The sequence below is a fragment of the Triticum aestivum genome, chromosome 7A (assembly GCF_018294505.1).
Source record: "Triticum aestivum cultivar Chinese Spring chromosome 7A, IWGSC CS RefSeq v2.1, whole genome shotgun sequence".
Lineage (NCBI taxonomy): Eukaryota > Viridiplantae > Streptophyta > Magnoliopsida > Poales > Poaceae > Triticum > Triticum aestivum.
The window spans coordinates 427,163,046-427,180,335 of record NC_057812.1 but is presented as its reverse complement, the minus strand read 5'-3'; positions in this window follow the sequence as shown (position 1 = coordinate 427,180,335).

Genomic DNA, 17,290 nt, shown 5'->3' with positions numbered 1-17,290 from the left:
CGACTTTGACGTCGCTCACATTCGCCTGCCGTACAACGCCATCCTTGGATACCCAGCGCTGGCCAAGTTCATGGCTGTAACTCACCACGGCTACAACATCCTCAAGATGCCAGGAAGCGGCGGAGTCATCACGGTACCATGTGAAGAAAAGGACGCGGTGTGTTCCCTGGAACGAGCCTGAGCATGAACAGGAACAGATCCTACGCAAGTGTCACTCTGAGGCTTATGGAGGACACCACACTGGAGATAGAACTGCACATAAGGTACTGCAATCCGGTTTTTATTGGCCTACTCTCTTCAAGGATGCTCGTAAGTTTGTCTTGTCTAGTGATGAATGTCAAAGAATTGGTAATATTAGTAGACGCCAAGAAATTCATATGAATTATTCATTTGTTATTGAACCACTTGATGTTTGGGGCTATGATTATATGGAACCTTTCCTTCCTCCAATGGGTATACACATATTTTAGTTGCTGTTGATTACATTACTAAGTGGGTAGAAGCTATTCCAACTAGCAGTGCTGATCATAACACCTCTATTAAGATGCTTAAAGAAGTTATTTTTCTGAGGTTTGGAGTCCCTAGATACATAATGACTGATGGTGGTTCACATTTTATTCATGGTGCTTTTCGTAAAATGCTTGCTAAGTATGATGTTAATCATAGAATTGCATCTCCATATCACCCACAGTCTAGTGGTCAAGTAGAATTGAGTAATAGAGAGCTTAAATTAATTTTGCAAAAGACTGTTAATAGATCTAGAAAGAATTGGTCCAAGAAACTTGATGATGCATTATGGGCTTATAGAACTGCATATAAAAATCCTATGGGCATGTCTCCGTATAAGATGGTTTATGGAAAAGCATGTCACTTACCTATCGAACTAGAACATAAGGCATATTGGACCATTAGAGAGCTCAATTATGATTTCAAACTTGCCGGTGAGAAGAGGCTTTTTGACATTAGCTCACTTAATGAATGGAGAAACCAGGCCTATGAGAATGCCAAACTGTTTAAAGAAAAAGTTAAAAGATGGCATGATAAAAGGATACAAAAATGTGAGTTTAATGTAGGTGATTATGTATTGTTATACAACTCCCGTTTAAGATTTTTGTTAGGAAAACTCTTCTCCAAATGGAAAGGTCCTTACGTCATCGAGGAGGTCTATTATTCCAGTGCCATAAAAATCAACAACTTCGAAGGCACAAATCCGAGGGTGGTGAACGGTCAAAGAATCAAACATTATATCTCAAGTAATCCCATAAATGTTGAAACTAATGTTATTGAAATCGTAACCCCGGAGGAATACATAAGGGACACTTTCCAAAATGTTTCAGACTCCGAAAAGGAAGAGGTATGAGGTACGGTAAGTAAACCGACTCCAAAACAGTTCTAATAGCAATTTTCTCTGTTTTGGAATATTTAAGAAAATAGGAAAATAAGAAGCATTCCGGGAAGGACACGAGGCTTCCACGAGGGTGGAGGGCGTGCCCTACCCCTGCCTTGTCGGCACCTCGTGTGCTCTCCAGACTCTGTTTTCTTGCATGATACTTCTTTTGGTCGGTAAAAATTCATTATATAATCTCCCGAAGTTTTTGACCACCGTCCAACGCAAAGATCCTCTGTTTTGTTTCGAGCTATTCTGTTGCAGATTAGATCAAGATGTCTTCTCAAGACTCCGACGGAGAGAGCTATGTCTCACATCTCATTGTTGACCCAAAGACCTATGAGGACCTATTGTAACACCCACGATGCGGCTATATCTCCCACGTGTCGGAGCACGACTTAGAGGCATAACCGCATTGTAGGCATGTCGCAAGAGGGGTAATCTTTACACATCCCATGTACTGAATAAGAAGGAGATACAGAGTTGGCTTACAATCGCCACTTCACACAATACATAAATATAGCATTATATCATCTAGAATACAATCAAGGTCCGACTACAGAACCAAAATAAAGACAACCCCAAATGCATAAGATCCCCGATCGCCCCAACTGAGCTCCACTACTGATCGTCTAGAAAGGAAACGTAGTAACGTCCTGAGTCCTCATTGAACTCCCACTTGAGTTCAGTCGCATCCCCTGGAATGGCATCGTTGGCACCTGCATCTCGTTTTGGAAGTAATATGTGAGTCACGGGGACTCAGCAATCTCACACCCTCGCGGTCAAGACTATTTAAGCTCATGGGCAGGAAAAAGGTAGTGAGGTGGAGCTGCAGCAAGCACTAGCATATATGGTGGCTAACATACGCAAATGAGAGCGAGAAGAGAAGGCAAAGCATGGCCAAGAAGCAACAAAGATCAAGAAGTGATCCTAAAACTACTTATGTTCAAGCATAACACGAGACCGTGTTCTCTTCCCGGACTCCACCGAAAAGAGACCATCACGGCTACACACGCGGTTGATCCATTTTAATTAAGTTAAGTGTCAGGTTTTCTACAACCTGATATTAACAAATTCCCATTTTCCCACAACCATTGGCACGACTTTTGAAAGTTCAAATCCCTGCAGGGGTGTCCCAACTTAGCCCATCACAAGTTCTCACAGTCAACGAAGGATATTCCTTCTCCCAGGAAGACCCGATCAGACTCGGAATCCCGGTTACAAGACATCTCGACAATGGTAAAACAAGACCAGCAAAGCCACCCGAATGTGCCGACAAATCCCGATAGGAGCTGCACATATCTTGTTCTTAGGGCACACCAGATGAGCCAGACGTCGGGTTGGCATAGACCCTGGTTGCCCAGGGGGCGCCGGACATCGCTCAGGTTGGACCAACACTTAGAGAAGCACGGGCCCGGGGGGGTTAAAATAAAGACGACCCTTGAGTACGCGAAACCCAAGGGAAAAAGGCTAGGTAGCAAATGGTAAAACCAAGGTTGGGCCTTGCTGGAGGATTTTTATTCAAGGCGAACTGTCAAGGGGTTTCCATTATAACCCAACCGCGTAAGGAACGCAAAATCAAGGAACATAACACCGGTATGACGGAAACTAGGGCGTCAAGAGTGGAACAAAACACCAGGCATAAGGCCGAGCCTTCCACCCTTTACCAAGTATATAGGTGCATTAAAGTAAACAAGATATAAGAATGATATCCCAACAATAAACATGTTCCCACAAGGAACAAACTGCAATCTTCACCTGCAACTAGCAACGCTATAAGAGGGGCTGAGCAAAGCGGTAACATAGCCAAACAACGATTTTCTAGGACAAGGTGGGTTAGAGGTTTGACATGGAAATATGGGAGGCATGATATAGCAGGTGGTAGGTATCGCGGCATAGGCATAGCAATAGAGCGAGCATCTAGCAAGCAAAGATAGAAGTGATTTCGAGGGTATGGTCATCTTGCCTGCAAAGTTCTCCGAGTTGACGTAAGCTTGATCCTCGTAAGCGTACTCAACGGGTTCCTCGATCGCGTACTCATCTCCTGGCTCTACCCAAGGCAAGAACACAAGCAAAGGAAAACACAATCAACCACGGTGCAATGCGCGAGCAACATGATGCAAAACATGGCATGATATGCGGGATGTCATATGCAATGCATATGTGTTCTCCGGAAGGAAAAGATTGAACCAGGCCTCAACCTGGCAAACCAAGAGCTCCGCTGGAAAGATGAGTTGATTTCGATAGAAATTGATACAAAGATCACCGGAATCGGATGCACGGTTTGCAAATGGCAAGCAAAACAATAATGGCACTATTCTGCGATTAACAGCACGATGCCATCTAAAATGCAACAAGAAAATAAGTACTGCACTCCAACATAGAAACAAAGCACATGGCAGTGATCCACTCAAGATGCTTGACAAAAGATGAACACTTAGCTACGGCTAATTCACACAATATCAGGTTCAAACAAGCATGGCAAAAATGCAAAAGATAACATCATCACAGACTTGGTGAAAATAACATGTCAGGAATTAACATCAGGAAGCAATGTTTAGAGCAAGATAACAACATGCTACAGGATCAGATCATATTAAAGCAAGGCATGTCATGAACCTACTCAAAGCACATAACAAAAGTACCTTACTGACCATAAGCCAAAAGGGATCAGAAAATATGATGGCACCCATGTAAACATAGCAAGTTTCGTTAACAAATTCAGACTTAGCAGAAAACTGGACATGGCAAAAACAGAGTTACGTAGGCATGTTTGCGAGCTCGACGCACTCACCACAAGGCATTGCATGACAAACTAAGCATACACCCGGCAATAAGACATGTTCAAGAAGCTAAACATGGCAAGAACAATCTCATAGCATGCATGGATCAACTACAACAACCTTGGCAAAATTGATTAACACGTAACCAATCTGCCAGGAATATTTTATAGCAAAAGTAGTGCAAGATTGAGTCATGCTAGGGTACTCCATAATTGCAAACAAATACATGGATGGATATAACGTAACAATATCTCAAAATAATCCTTACTGAACATGCTCAAAAGAGGCATGGATCACTATGTAGCAACATGAATACATGGCATAAAAATAACATCAGGGAAATGACTTAGAAGAATTCTAAGTCCCTGAAATTAGCAACATCATGAGAGATACTTTGCATGCTTGTTCTAGTCACCACATTGATCACAAAAATACATGGCATACACCCCTGTAAAGATGGCATGGCATAGCCCAAAACACATGTAGGGCTCAAGTTCATAGGAGGCACACAATAATCATGGAAAAAATGACAAATGCTCATAATCTGTTAAGAACCAGGAATTAACATTATGAAGCACTCTTAAAACAGCATTTTAGGCATCAAGATGGACTCAAACAAGCATGGTGCAATGGAACAAAATGAAGAGGACATCCTAACGAACAATTTGATATCTCACACGCGCAAAAGAGAGCTACAGATGATGAGATATGATGCGATGAACATGGCCTGAAAAAGTTACAGATCCGGGGACTTAGAAGAAAAAATCACCTCTGGATCTAGGATTGACCCGGGCACGCAAAACGAGGCAGCGACGGATCTCGCTGGAGACGACGCCGGAGTTGGAGGAGACGACAGCCGCAGTTGGAAGAGCCTGACGGCGTGGTGCGGGGAGGCGGGCCGCGGCGTGAAGGAGCGGATGGTGGGACACGTGGCGGCTCGTGACTGGCTGGGGCACGGCGGCGGACGCGTCCGGCGCCGTCCGGACATGTCCGGCGCTGAGAGGGACTAGGTTAGGGTTTCGGGACCCAAAATTTCGGAGGGGGAGGCCTATTTATAGATTCTGGGAGCTAGGAGAGTCCAAATGGAGTGCGGTTTTCGGCCACGCGGTCGTGATCGAACGGCCAAGAGGTTGGAGGGGGTTTGGATGGGTTTTGGGCCACTTTGGAGTGGTGTTTGGCTGCAACACACACGAGGCCTTTACGGTTCCTCAGTTAACCGTTGGAGTATCAAACGGACTCCAAATGGTACGAAACTTGACAGGCGGTCTACCGGTGGTATACCAAGGCCGCTTGGCAAGTATCGGTCCAATCCGAGAACGTTTAACACTCACACATGAAAAGAGGCAAAAGGGGATGCCGGAGGACATAGGAGTGCCGGAATGCAAAACGGACAACGGGGAAAATGCTCGGATGCATGAGACGAACACGTATGCGAATGCGATGCACATGATGACATGATATGAGATGCATGACATGGACAAAAAGCAAAATGAAGACGAAACCCAACCATGAGGGAATATCATAACTTAGAGCCGAAAATGGCAAGAGTTGGAATACAAATATGGCAAGTTACATACGGGGCGTTACAACACTCCACCACTACGAAAGGATCTCGTCCCGAGATCTAGGACTGGAAAAACTCCGGATATTCGGAACGGAGGTGGTCCTCGCGTTCCCAGGTGGCTTCACGGTCGGAATGATGTGACCACTTCACTTTCAGGAATTTGATAGACTTGTTGCGAGTCTTGCGCTCAGTTTCTTCAAGAATAGCAATGGGATGCTCATGATAAGACATGACTTCTTGGAGATCAATCTCTTCGAAGTTGATGGTGCGGTCAGGAGTCTTGAAACACTTGCGAAGCTAAGACACATGAAACACATCGTGCACGTTTGCAAAGTTGGATGGAAGCTCAAGTTGATAGGCGAGGTCGCCTCTTTTGCCAATGATCTTGAAAGGACCCACGTATCTAGGGGCAAGCTTCCCTTTGATACCGAAGCGACGAGTACCTTTCATTGGAGAGACGTGGAGGTAGACATGGTCTCCGATCTCGAAAGCCAAGTCATGATGCTTGCTATCATAGTAACTCTTCTGGCACGATTGCACGGCTTTGAGATTTTCACGAATGACTTTGCACATTTCTTCAGCCTCTGTGATCAAGTCATTGCCAAGAAGTTGGCGTTCACCAGTCTCTGACCAATTAAGAGGAGTACGACACTTTCTGCCATAGAGAATCTCGAATGGGGACTTGCCCGAACTCGCTTGGAAGCTGTTGTTGTAGGAGAACTCGGCATATGGAAGACAATCTTCCCACTTCATACCGAAAGAAATGACACAAGCCCTGAGCATATCTTCAAGAATTTGATTTACTCGCTCGACTTGTCCACTAGTTTGAGGATGAAAGGCTGTGTTGAAGCGAATGCTGGTGCCCATAGCCTTCTGGAAGGAATCCCAGACCTTAGAGGTAAATATGCTTCCACGATCTGAGGATATCAACTGCGGAATGCCGTGCAAAGAGACAATCCTGGAGGTATATAGCTCTGCCAACTGAGCTGCTGTGATAGATTCTTTGATAGGAAGAAAATGAGCCACTTTAGTGAGCTTGTCGATGACAACAAAGATAGCATCATTGCCATGCTTGGACTTGGGAAATCCCGTCACGAAGTCCATCTCAATATGGTCAAACTTCCATTCTAGAATGGCAAGAGGTTGGAGGAGACCAGATGGCCGTTGGTGTTCTTCTTTCACTCTTCTGCGGACATCACATTCATTCACGAACTGAGCAATCTCGCGCTTCATTCGCGTCCACCAATATGACTGCTTGAGGTCATGGTACATCTTTGTACTTCCAGGATGAATAGAAAGGAGTGAATTGTGAGCCTCGTTCATGATGACTTTACGAAGGTCACCCTTAGGAACAACAATGCGATCCTCGAAGAATAGAGTATCTTTGTCATCAAGGCGATAGCACTTGTACTTGGGTTGGCTCTTGGCAATCCCAATCTTCACCTTCTTCACCATTGCATCAAGAAGTTGAGCCTCACGAATCTGATCTTCCAAAGTAGGAGAGACTTGGAGGTTGGCACGGAATCCTTGAGGAACAACTTGGAGATTAAGTTTGCGGAAAGCTTCACAAAGATCCGGTTGGAAGGGCTTGAGAATCAAACTGTTGCAGTAAGCCTTCCTGCTCAAAGCACCGGCAACGACATTGGCCTTGCCTTGAGTATATTCAATACTCGGATTATACTCTTGAATCATCTCGACCCAACGAGTGTGCCTGAGGTTGAGGCTGGGTTGAGTGAAGATGTACTTGAGACTCTTATGATCAGTGAAGATGTCCACTTTCCTTCCCAACAAGAGATGTCTCCAAGTTAAAAGAGCATGAACAACTGCCGCTAACTCGAGGTCATGAGTGGGGTAGTTCTTTTCGTTGGGATTCAACTAGCGAGAAGTATAGGCCACAACTTTCTTCTCTTGCATTAACAAAGCACCGAGACCTTGCAGGGAAGCATCACAGAAACCTCGAATGGTTTGGATTCATCAGGAGGAGTCAGAACTGGAGCTGTGACTAACTTCTCTTTGAGGGTGTTGAAAGTGATGTCACATTCAGGCGTCCAGACATACTTCACATGCTTCTAGAGGAGGTTGAAAAGAGGCTTCGCGATCTTAGAGAAATTCTCAACGAATCTTCGACAATAGCTTGCGAGCCCAAGGAAGTTCCGGAGTTGCTTCACATTCTGAGGCGATTCCCAATTCACAATTGCAGACACCTTCTCAGGATTAACAGCTATGCCCTTGGCGGAGATGATATGCCCAAGGTAGAGAACCTCATCGAGCCAAAACTCGCACTTTGACAACTTCGCATAGAACTGATGTTCTCTGAGTTTGTCCAGCACCAATCTCAAGTGCTTGGCATGATCCTCCTTGTTATTGGAAAAGACCAAAATGTCATCGAGATAGACCAAGACGAAGGCATTTGTGTAGGGGGTGAATATGAAGTTCATCATGCGAGAGAATGTTGGAGGAGCATTGACAAGGCCGAAAGACATGACAGTGTATTCATAGGAATCATAGCTTGTTCTGAATGTTGTCTTGGGGATATCTTGTTCACGAATGTGAATCTGATGATAGCCCATACAGAGGTCGAGCTTGGAGAATACTTGAGCACCCTTGAGTTGTTCGAAAAGCTCATTGATGTTGGGAAGTGGGTACTTGTTCTTTATGGTCTTCTTGTTCAATGGACGGTAGTCGACACAAAGTCGGTCCGTGCCATCCTTCTTCTCGACAAAAAGAACACCACAACCCCATGGAGAAGAACTTGGTCGGATCAGACCCATACGCTCTTGTTCATCGGGTTGTTTCTTCAGCTCCTTCAACTCTTTCGGTCCAAGCTTGTAAGGACGTTTACAAATAGGTTCCATGCCAGGCTCAAGATCGATGACGAATTCAACTGGCCGGTGAGGAGGCATTCCTAGAAGCTCTTCTAGAAAGACGTCTTGATATTCACAAACGACTGGGATCTGAGAGATGGCATCCAACTCGCCCTTCTCGTTGAGAGAAAACAGTCGAATGGTATCGTCACGCGATGCATAGATGATCGCATCCTTAGACGAGTGTGTCAATTGAATCTGCATGGCAGCACAATCAAGTTGAGCCTTGTGCTTAGAAAGCCAGTCCATGCCGAGAATTAGATCAATATCCGAGTCACCAAGGACCATTGGAGAAGACAGAAACTTATAGTCTCCCATCATGATAGAAACATCCGGAACCATAGAGCTTGCGTTCATGAATTTACCCGGAGAGACAACTGATAACTGCCTAGGCAAATCTTGGAAAGGAAACTCATGCTTAGATGCAAATGGTCTTGAAATGAAACAATGCGATGCACCAGTATCAATAAGGACTTTTGCAGGAGTATCATTAATAGGAAGATTACCCATGATCACTTCTGAAGAGTCCTCTGCCTGAGCTGCATTCATCAAGTTGACCTTTGCAGACTTGGGATTATGCTTGACCACTGCATTGCTGGCAGATCTCACAGGAGGAGGAGGCAGAAGACGCCTCTGGTTGAAGCATTTGTTTGCATAATGACCCTTCTGCTGACACTTGTTGCACGTAACCTATGAGAGCGGACGGTGATACAGAGCACCTGACCTTGGAGCATGAGATGAAGCTTTGTTCTGAAAGCCTGGGTTGGGTGGGTGGGAAGATCCATTGCCACCTTTGCTCTTCTGCTGATAAGGCTGACGGAACGGAGGAGGAGGAGGCAACCAGTACTTTTGCTGCTTAGCTGCCACTTGAGTTGGAGAAGAAGGAGTTGCATCCCTGACTCTCTTCTTGGAAGCATTGCACTTGAGCTGAGCAGCCTCTTGCTTTAGTGCCATGTTGTAGAACTCATCATACTTTTTTGGCTCAAAAAGCACGAGGGCTAGTTGCAGATCTTCTCTGAGAGCCACCTCTGAATTGATAAAGCATGCTCTTCTCGTCAGGGACGTCTTGCTTGGCGAAGCGAGCGAGCCTCTGGAACATGATGTTGTATTGGTAAATAGACAAGCTGCCTTGCTTCAAATTGCGGAACTCCTCATGCTTACTCTCAACAACACTTTGAGGAATGTGGTGAGCTTTGAAGTCTTGGCGGAAATCATCCCAGGTGATCGCACGACCTCCTCAGGAATCTTTGTATTGTTGATACCACTCAGCAGCTTGGTCTTTGAGTTGGAACGAAGCAAACTTGACAAAGTCCTCAGGCCTAACGTTGCTACACTCAAAATGTTTGCAGATATCCACGAGCCAATCGTCAGTGTCTGTGGCCTCGACACAGTTACTGAAAGACTTTGGCTGGTTTGCGAGGAACTGGTTGAGGGTAGCAAACTGAGTTTGATTGTTGCCATGGCCTTGATTTCCTTGGTTGCGCTCTTGCAAGAGTTGCATAATCATTTGCGTGTTGGCGTTGGTAGCGGCCATCACAGCTTGCCATGCCTCCGGAGGTGGAGGTGGTGGCGGAGGTTCCGGATTCTGACGCGTTGGAGGAGCCATCCTGAAGAGGGTGACATCCGTTAGCATCTTGAAAGACATATATTCAAGCTGAATCAAATGGATCGAAATTGCAACATGTAGCCTTAACATTTGAACAAGAATGAACGAATGAATTCCGAAGTAAATCATCAGACTTCCATAAATTGAGAAGCCACATAGATAGAGGTAGATGAATAAAACAACATGGTACGGACATGAACAAATACTTGGTAAGGATTACCCAATCACAAACCAAATATCTACGGAAGAAATACTAGAGCTACAAGAATTCCCACCTATGAAACTCCCAAAACTTTTTGGTTATTAAATCAGGTGTTGGGGATACAGGGGAAGCATAATATGTCACCCAAAACTAGCAAATCCTACATCCAGCTGTATCCATCCTTCAACACATAACCAAGAAACCTTTGGAAATCATTTACCTCAACCTTCGAAAAGCATCTGTTATACTAGTTATGGCAATACTCCCGAACTCCAGCCCCAGTACTGGGTGGCGTCGAGGTTATCTCACCAACAACTGCATAAAGGAGATTTTCGATGTCGGCGAAATTCAGGTATTCCAGAACTACAACGATAAAATTGTGACAACAACACCTCGGAGCTCAACTCCCCGGGACACTGCCACAACCCCTAAATGTCAGGAGGCACCAAGAACAATGTTCTCGTCACAAAACCATCGGAACGATTCCAAGATACCAGCGTGATCCTAAATTTTTTTAGTGAAATTTGAGAAGAGAAGAGTCAAAACTCTATGTTAGGAAGCCTCACCAGAGCGACGAAGGGACTGAGGAGTAAAAAGAATCGTACTCTCCGATATATATAATCCTATAAAACTCAAAGCATTTTTCTAGACTCAACAACGCCAACGATTCGATCAAGCAGGGGGCTCCTAAGTCGGGGAAGGCTCTGATTACCAACTTGTAACACACATGATGCGGCTGAAGGAAATATGCCCTAGAGGCAATAATAAAGTTATTATTTATTTCCTTATATCATGATAAATGTTTATTATTCATGCTAGAATTGTATTAACCGGAAACATAATACATGTGTGGATACATAGACAAACATAGTGTCACTAGTATGCCTCTACTTGACTAGCTCGTTGATCAAAGATGGTTATGTTTCCTAACCATAGACATGAGTTGTCATTTGATTAACGGGATCACATCATTAGGAGAATGATGTGATTGACTTGACCCATTTCATTAGCTTAGCACTTGATCATTTAGTTTGTTGCTATTGATTTCTTCATGACTTATACATGTTCCTATGACTATGAGATTATGCAACTCCCGTTTACCAGAGGAACACTTTGTGTGCTACCAAACATCACAACGTAACTGGGTGATTATAAAGGAGCTCTACAGGTGTCTCCGAAGGTACTTGTTGGGTTGGCGTATTTCGAGATTAGGATTTGTCACTCCGATTGTCGGAGAGGTATCTCTGGGCCCTCTCGATAATGCACATCACATAAGCCTTGCAAGCATTGCAACTAATAAGTTAGTTGCGGGATGATGTATTACGGAATGAGTGAAGAGACTTGCCGGTAATGAGATTGAACTAGGTATTGAGATACCGACGATCAAATCTCGGGCAAGTAACATACCGATAACAAAGGGAACAACGTATGTTGTTATGCGGTCTGACTGATAAAAGATCTTCGTAGAATATGTAGGAGCCAATATGAGCATCCAGGTTCCGCTATTGGTTATTGACCAGAGACGTGTCTTGGTCATGTCTACATTGTTCTCGAACCCGTAGGGTCCGCACGCTTAACGTTACGATGACAGTTTCATTATGAGTTTATATATTTTGATGTACCGAAGGTTGTTCGGAGTCCCGGATGTGATCGCGGACATAACGAGGAGTCTCGAAATAGTCGAGACATAAAGATTGATATATTGGACGACTATATTCGAACACAGGAATGGTTCCGGGAGTTATCGGATATAAAACGGAGTACCGAGGGTTACCGGAACCCCCCGGGGGGGTTAATGGGCCTCATGGGCCCAAAGTGGAGCAGAGGAGGGGCGGCAGGGCAGGCTGCGCGCTCCCTCCCCCTCTAGTCTGAATTGGACAAGGAGGGAGGGGCGGCGCCCCCCCCCCCTTTCCTTTCTCTCCTCTCTCCCTTCCTTCCCCCTCTCCTAGTTGGACAAGGAAAGGAGGGAGTCCTACTCTCGGTAGGAGTAGGACTCCTCCCTGGCGCGCCTCCTCCTGGCCGGCCGCCCCTCCCCCTTGCTCCTTTATATACGGGGGCAGGGGGCACCTTTAGACACAACAATTGATCCTTGAGATCTATTAGCCGTGTGCAGTGCCCTCCTCCACCATAATCCTCGATAATATTGTAGCGGTGCTTAGGCGAAGCCCTGCGACGGTAGAACATCAATATCGTCACCACGCCATCGTGCTGACGGAACTCTTCCCCGACATTCTGCTGGATCGGAGTCCGGGGATCGTCATCGAGCTGAACGTGTGCTAGAACTCGGAGGTGCCATAGTTTTGGTGCTTGATCGGTCGGGCCGTGAAGACGTACGACTACATCAACCACGTTGTGCTAATGCTTCCGCTTCCGGTCTATGAGGGTACGTAGACAACACTCTCCCCTCTCGTTGCTATGCATCACCATGATCTTGCGTGTGCGTAGGAATTTTTTGAAATTACTACATTCCCCAACAGTGGCATCCGAGCCTAGGTTTTATGCATTGATGTTGTGCACGAGTAGAACACAAGTGAGTTGTGGGTGATATAAGTCATACTGATTACTAGCATGTCATACTTTGGTTCGGCAGTATTGTTGGATGAAGCGGCCCGGACCGACATCACGCGTATGCTTATGCGAGACTGGTTCTACCGACGTGCTTTGCACACAGGTGGTTGGCGGGTGTCAGTTTCTCCAACTTTAGTTGAACCAAGTGTGGCTACGCCCGGTCCTTGCGAAGGTTAAAACAGCACCAACTTGACAAACTATCATTGTGGTTTTGATGCGTAGGTAAGAACGGTTCTTGCTAAGCCCGTAGCAGCCACGTAAAACTTGCAACAATAAAATAGAGGACGTCTAACTTGTTTTTGCAGGGCATGTTGTGATGTGATATGGTCAATACATGATGCTAAATTTTATTGTATGAGATGATCATGTTTTGTAACCGAGTTATCAGCAACTTGCAGGAGCCATATGGTTGTCGCTTTATTGTATGCAATGCAATTGCACTGTAATGCTTTACTTTATCACTAAGCGGTAGCGATAGTCGTGGAAGCATAAGATTGGCGAGACGACAATGATGCTACGATGGTGATCAAGGTGTCGCGCCGGTGACGATGGTGATCATGATGGTGCTTCGAAGATGGAGATCACAAGCACAAGATAATGATGGCCATATCATATCACTTATATTGATTGCATGTGATGTTTATCTTTTATGCATCTTATGTTGCTTTGATTGACGGTAGCATTATAAGATGATCCCTCACTAAATTATCAAAGTATAAGTGTTCTCCTTGAGTATGCACCGTTGCGAAAGTTCTTCGTGCTGAGACAACACGTGATGATCGGGTGTGATAGGCTCTATGTTCAAATACAACGGGTGCAAAACAGTTGCACACGCGGAATACTCAGGTTTAACTTGACGAGCCTAGCACATAACAGATATGGCCTCAGAACACGGAGACCGAAAGGTCGAGTGTGAATCATATAGTAGATATGATCAACATATTGATGTTCACCATTGATACTACTCCATCTCACGTGATGATCAGACATGGTTTAGTTGATTTGGATCACGTGATCACTTAGAGGATTAGAGGGATATCTTTCTATGTGGGAGTTCTTAAGTAATATGATTAATTGAACTTAAATTTATCATGAACTTAGTACCTGATAGTATCTTGCTTGTCTATGTTTGATTGTAGATAGATGGCTCGTGCTGTTGTTCCGTTGAATTTTAATGCGTCCCTTGAGACAGCAAAGTTGAAAGATGATGGTAGAAATTACATGGACTGGGTCCGTAACTTGAGGATTATCATCATTGCTGCACAGAAGAATTACGTCCTGGAAGCACCGCTAAGTGTCAAGCCTGCTGCAGGAGCAACACCAGATGTTATGAACGTCTGGCGGAGCAAAGCTGATGACTACTCGATAGTTCAGTGTGCCATGCTTTACGGCTTAGAACCAGGTCTTCAACGACGTTTTGAATGTCATGGAGCATATGAGATGTTCCAGGAGTTGAAGTTAATATTTCAAGCAAATGCCCGGATTGAGAGATATGAAGTCTCCAATAAGTTCTATAGCTGCAAGATGGAGGAGAATAGTTCTGTCAGTGAACATATACTCAAAATGTCTGGGTATCATAATCACTTGACTCAACTGGGGGTTAATCTTCCTGTTGATAGTGTCATTGACAGAGTTCTTCAATCACTGCCACCAAGCTACAAAAGCTTCATGATGAACTATAATATGAAAGGGATGGATAAGACTATTCCTGAGCTCTTCGCAATGCTAAAAGCTGCGGAGGTAGAAATCAAGAAGGAGCATCAAGTGTTGATGGTCAATAAGACCACCAGTTTCAAGAAAAAGGGCAAAGGGAAGAAGAAAGGGAACTTCAAGAAGAACAGCAAACAAGTTGCTGCTCAGGAGAAGAAACCCAAGTCTGGACCTAAGCCTGAGACTGAGTGCTTCTACTACAAGCAGACTGGTCACTGGAAGCGGAACTACCCCAAGTATTTGGCGGATAAGAAGGATGGCAAAGTGAAAAAAGGTATATGTGATATACATGTTATTGATGTGTACCTTACTAATGCTCGCAGTAGCACCTGGGTATTTGACACTGGTTCTGTTGCTAACATTTGCAACTCGAAACAGGGGTTACGGATTAAGCAAAGATTGGCTAAGGACGTGGTGACGATGCGCGTGGGAAATGGTTCCAAAGTCGATGTGATCGCAGTCGGCACGCTACCTCTACATCTACCTTCGGGATTAGTATTAGCCCTAAATAATTGTTATTTGGTGCCAGCGTTGAGCATGAACATTATATCTGGATCTTGTTTGATGCGAGACGGTTATTCATTTAAATCAGAGAATAATGGTTGTTCTATTTATATGAGTAATATCTTTTATGGTGATGCACCCTTAAAGAGTGGTCTATTTTTGATGAATCTCGATAGTAGTGATACACATATTCATAATGTTGAAATCAAAAGATGCAGAGTTGATAATGATAGTGCAACTTATTTGTGGCACTGCCGTTTAGGTCATATCGGTGTAAAGCGCATGAAGAAACTCCATACTGATGGACTTTTGGAATCACTTGATTATGAATCACTTGGTACTTGCGAACCGTGCCTCATGGGTAAGATGACTAAAACGCCGTTCTCCGGTACTATGGAGAGAGCAACGAATTTGTTGGAAATCATACATATAGATGTATGTGGTCCAATGAATGTTGAGGCTCGTGGCGGATATCGTTATTTTCTCACCTTCACAGATGATTTAAGAAGATATGGGTATATCTATTTAATGAAACATAAGTCTAAAACATTTGAAAAGTTTAAAGAATTTCAGAGTGAAGTTGAAAATCATCGTAACATGAAAATAAAGTTTTTATGATCTGATCGTGGAGGAGAATATTTGAGTTACGAGTTTGGTCTACATTTGAAACAATGCGGAATAGTTTCGCAACTCACGCCACCCAGAACATCACAACGTAATGGTGTGTCCGAACGTCGTAATCGTACTTTATTAGATATGGTGCAATCTATGATGTCTCTTATTGATTTACCGTTATCGTTTTGGGGTTATGCTTTAGAAACGGCTACATTCACGTTAAATAGGACACCATTGAAATCCGTTGAGACGACGCCTTATGAACTGTCGTTTGGCAAGAAACCAAAGTTGTCGTTTCTAAAAGTTTGGGGCTGCGATGCTTATGTTAAAAAGCTTCAACCTGATAAGCTCGAACCCAAATCGGAGAAATGTGTCTTCATAGGATACCCAAAGGAGACTGTTGGGTACACCTTCTATCACAGATCTGAAGGCAAGACTTTTGTTGCTAAATTCGGAGTTTTTCTAGAGAAGGAGTTTCTCTCGAAAGAAGTGAGTGGGAGAAAAGTAGAACTTGATGAGGTAACTATACCTACTCCCTTATCGGAAAGTAGTACATCACAGAAACCGGTTTCTGTGATACCTACACCAATTAGTGAGGAAGCTAATGATAATGATCATGAAACTTCAGATCAAGTTACTACCGAACCTCGTAGATCGACCAGAGTAAGATCCGCACCAGAGTGGTATGGTAATCCTGTTCTGGAAGTCATGCTACTAGATCATGATGAACCTACGAACTATGAAGAAGCGATGGTGAGCGCAGATTCCGCAAAATGGCTAGAAGCCATGAAATCTGAGATGGGATCCATGTATGAGAACAAAGTGTGGACTTTGGTTGACTTGCCCGTTGATCGGCAAGCAATTGAGAATAAATGGATCTTCAAGAAGAAGACTGACGTTGACGGTAATGTTACTGTCTATAAAGCTCGACTTGTTGCAAAAGGTTTTCGAGAAGTTCAAGGGATTGACTACGATGAGACCTTCTCACCCGTAGCGATGCTTAAGTCTGTCCGAATCATGTTAGCAATTACCGCATTTTATGATTATGAAATTTGGCAAATGGATGTCAAAACTGCATTCCTGAATGGATTTCTGGAAGAAGAGTTGTATATGATGCAACCAGAAGGTTTTGTCGATCCAAAGGGAGCTAACAAAGTGTGCAAGCTCCAGCGATCCATTTATGGACTGGTGCAAGCCTCTCGGAGTTGGAATAAACGCTTTGATAGTGTGATCAAAGCATTTGGTTTTGTACAGACTTTTGGAGAAGCCTGTATTTACAAGAAAGTGAGTGGGAGCTCTGTAGCATTTCTGATATTATATGTGGATGACATATTATTGATTGGAAATGATATAGAATTTCTGGATAGCATAAAGGGATACTTGAATAAGAGTTTTTCAATGAAAGACCTCGGTGAAGCTGCTTACATATTGGGCATAAAGATCTATAGATATAGATCAAGACGCTTAATTGGACTTTCACAAAGCAC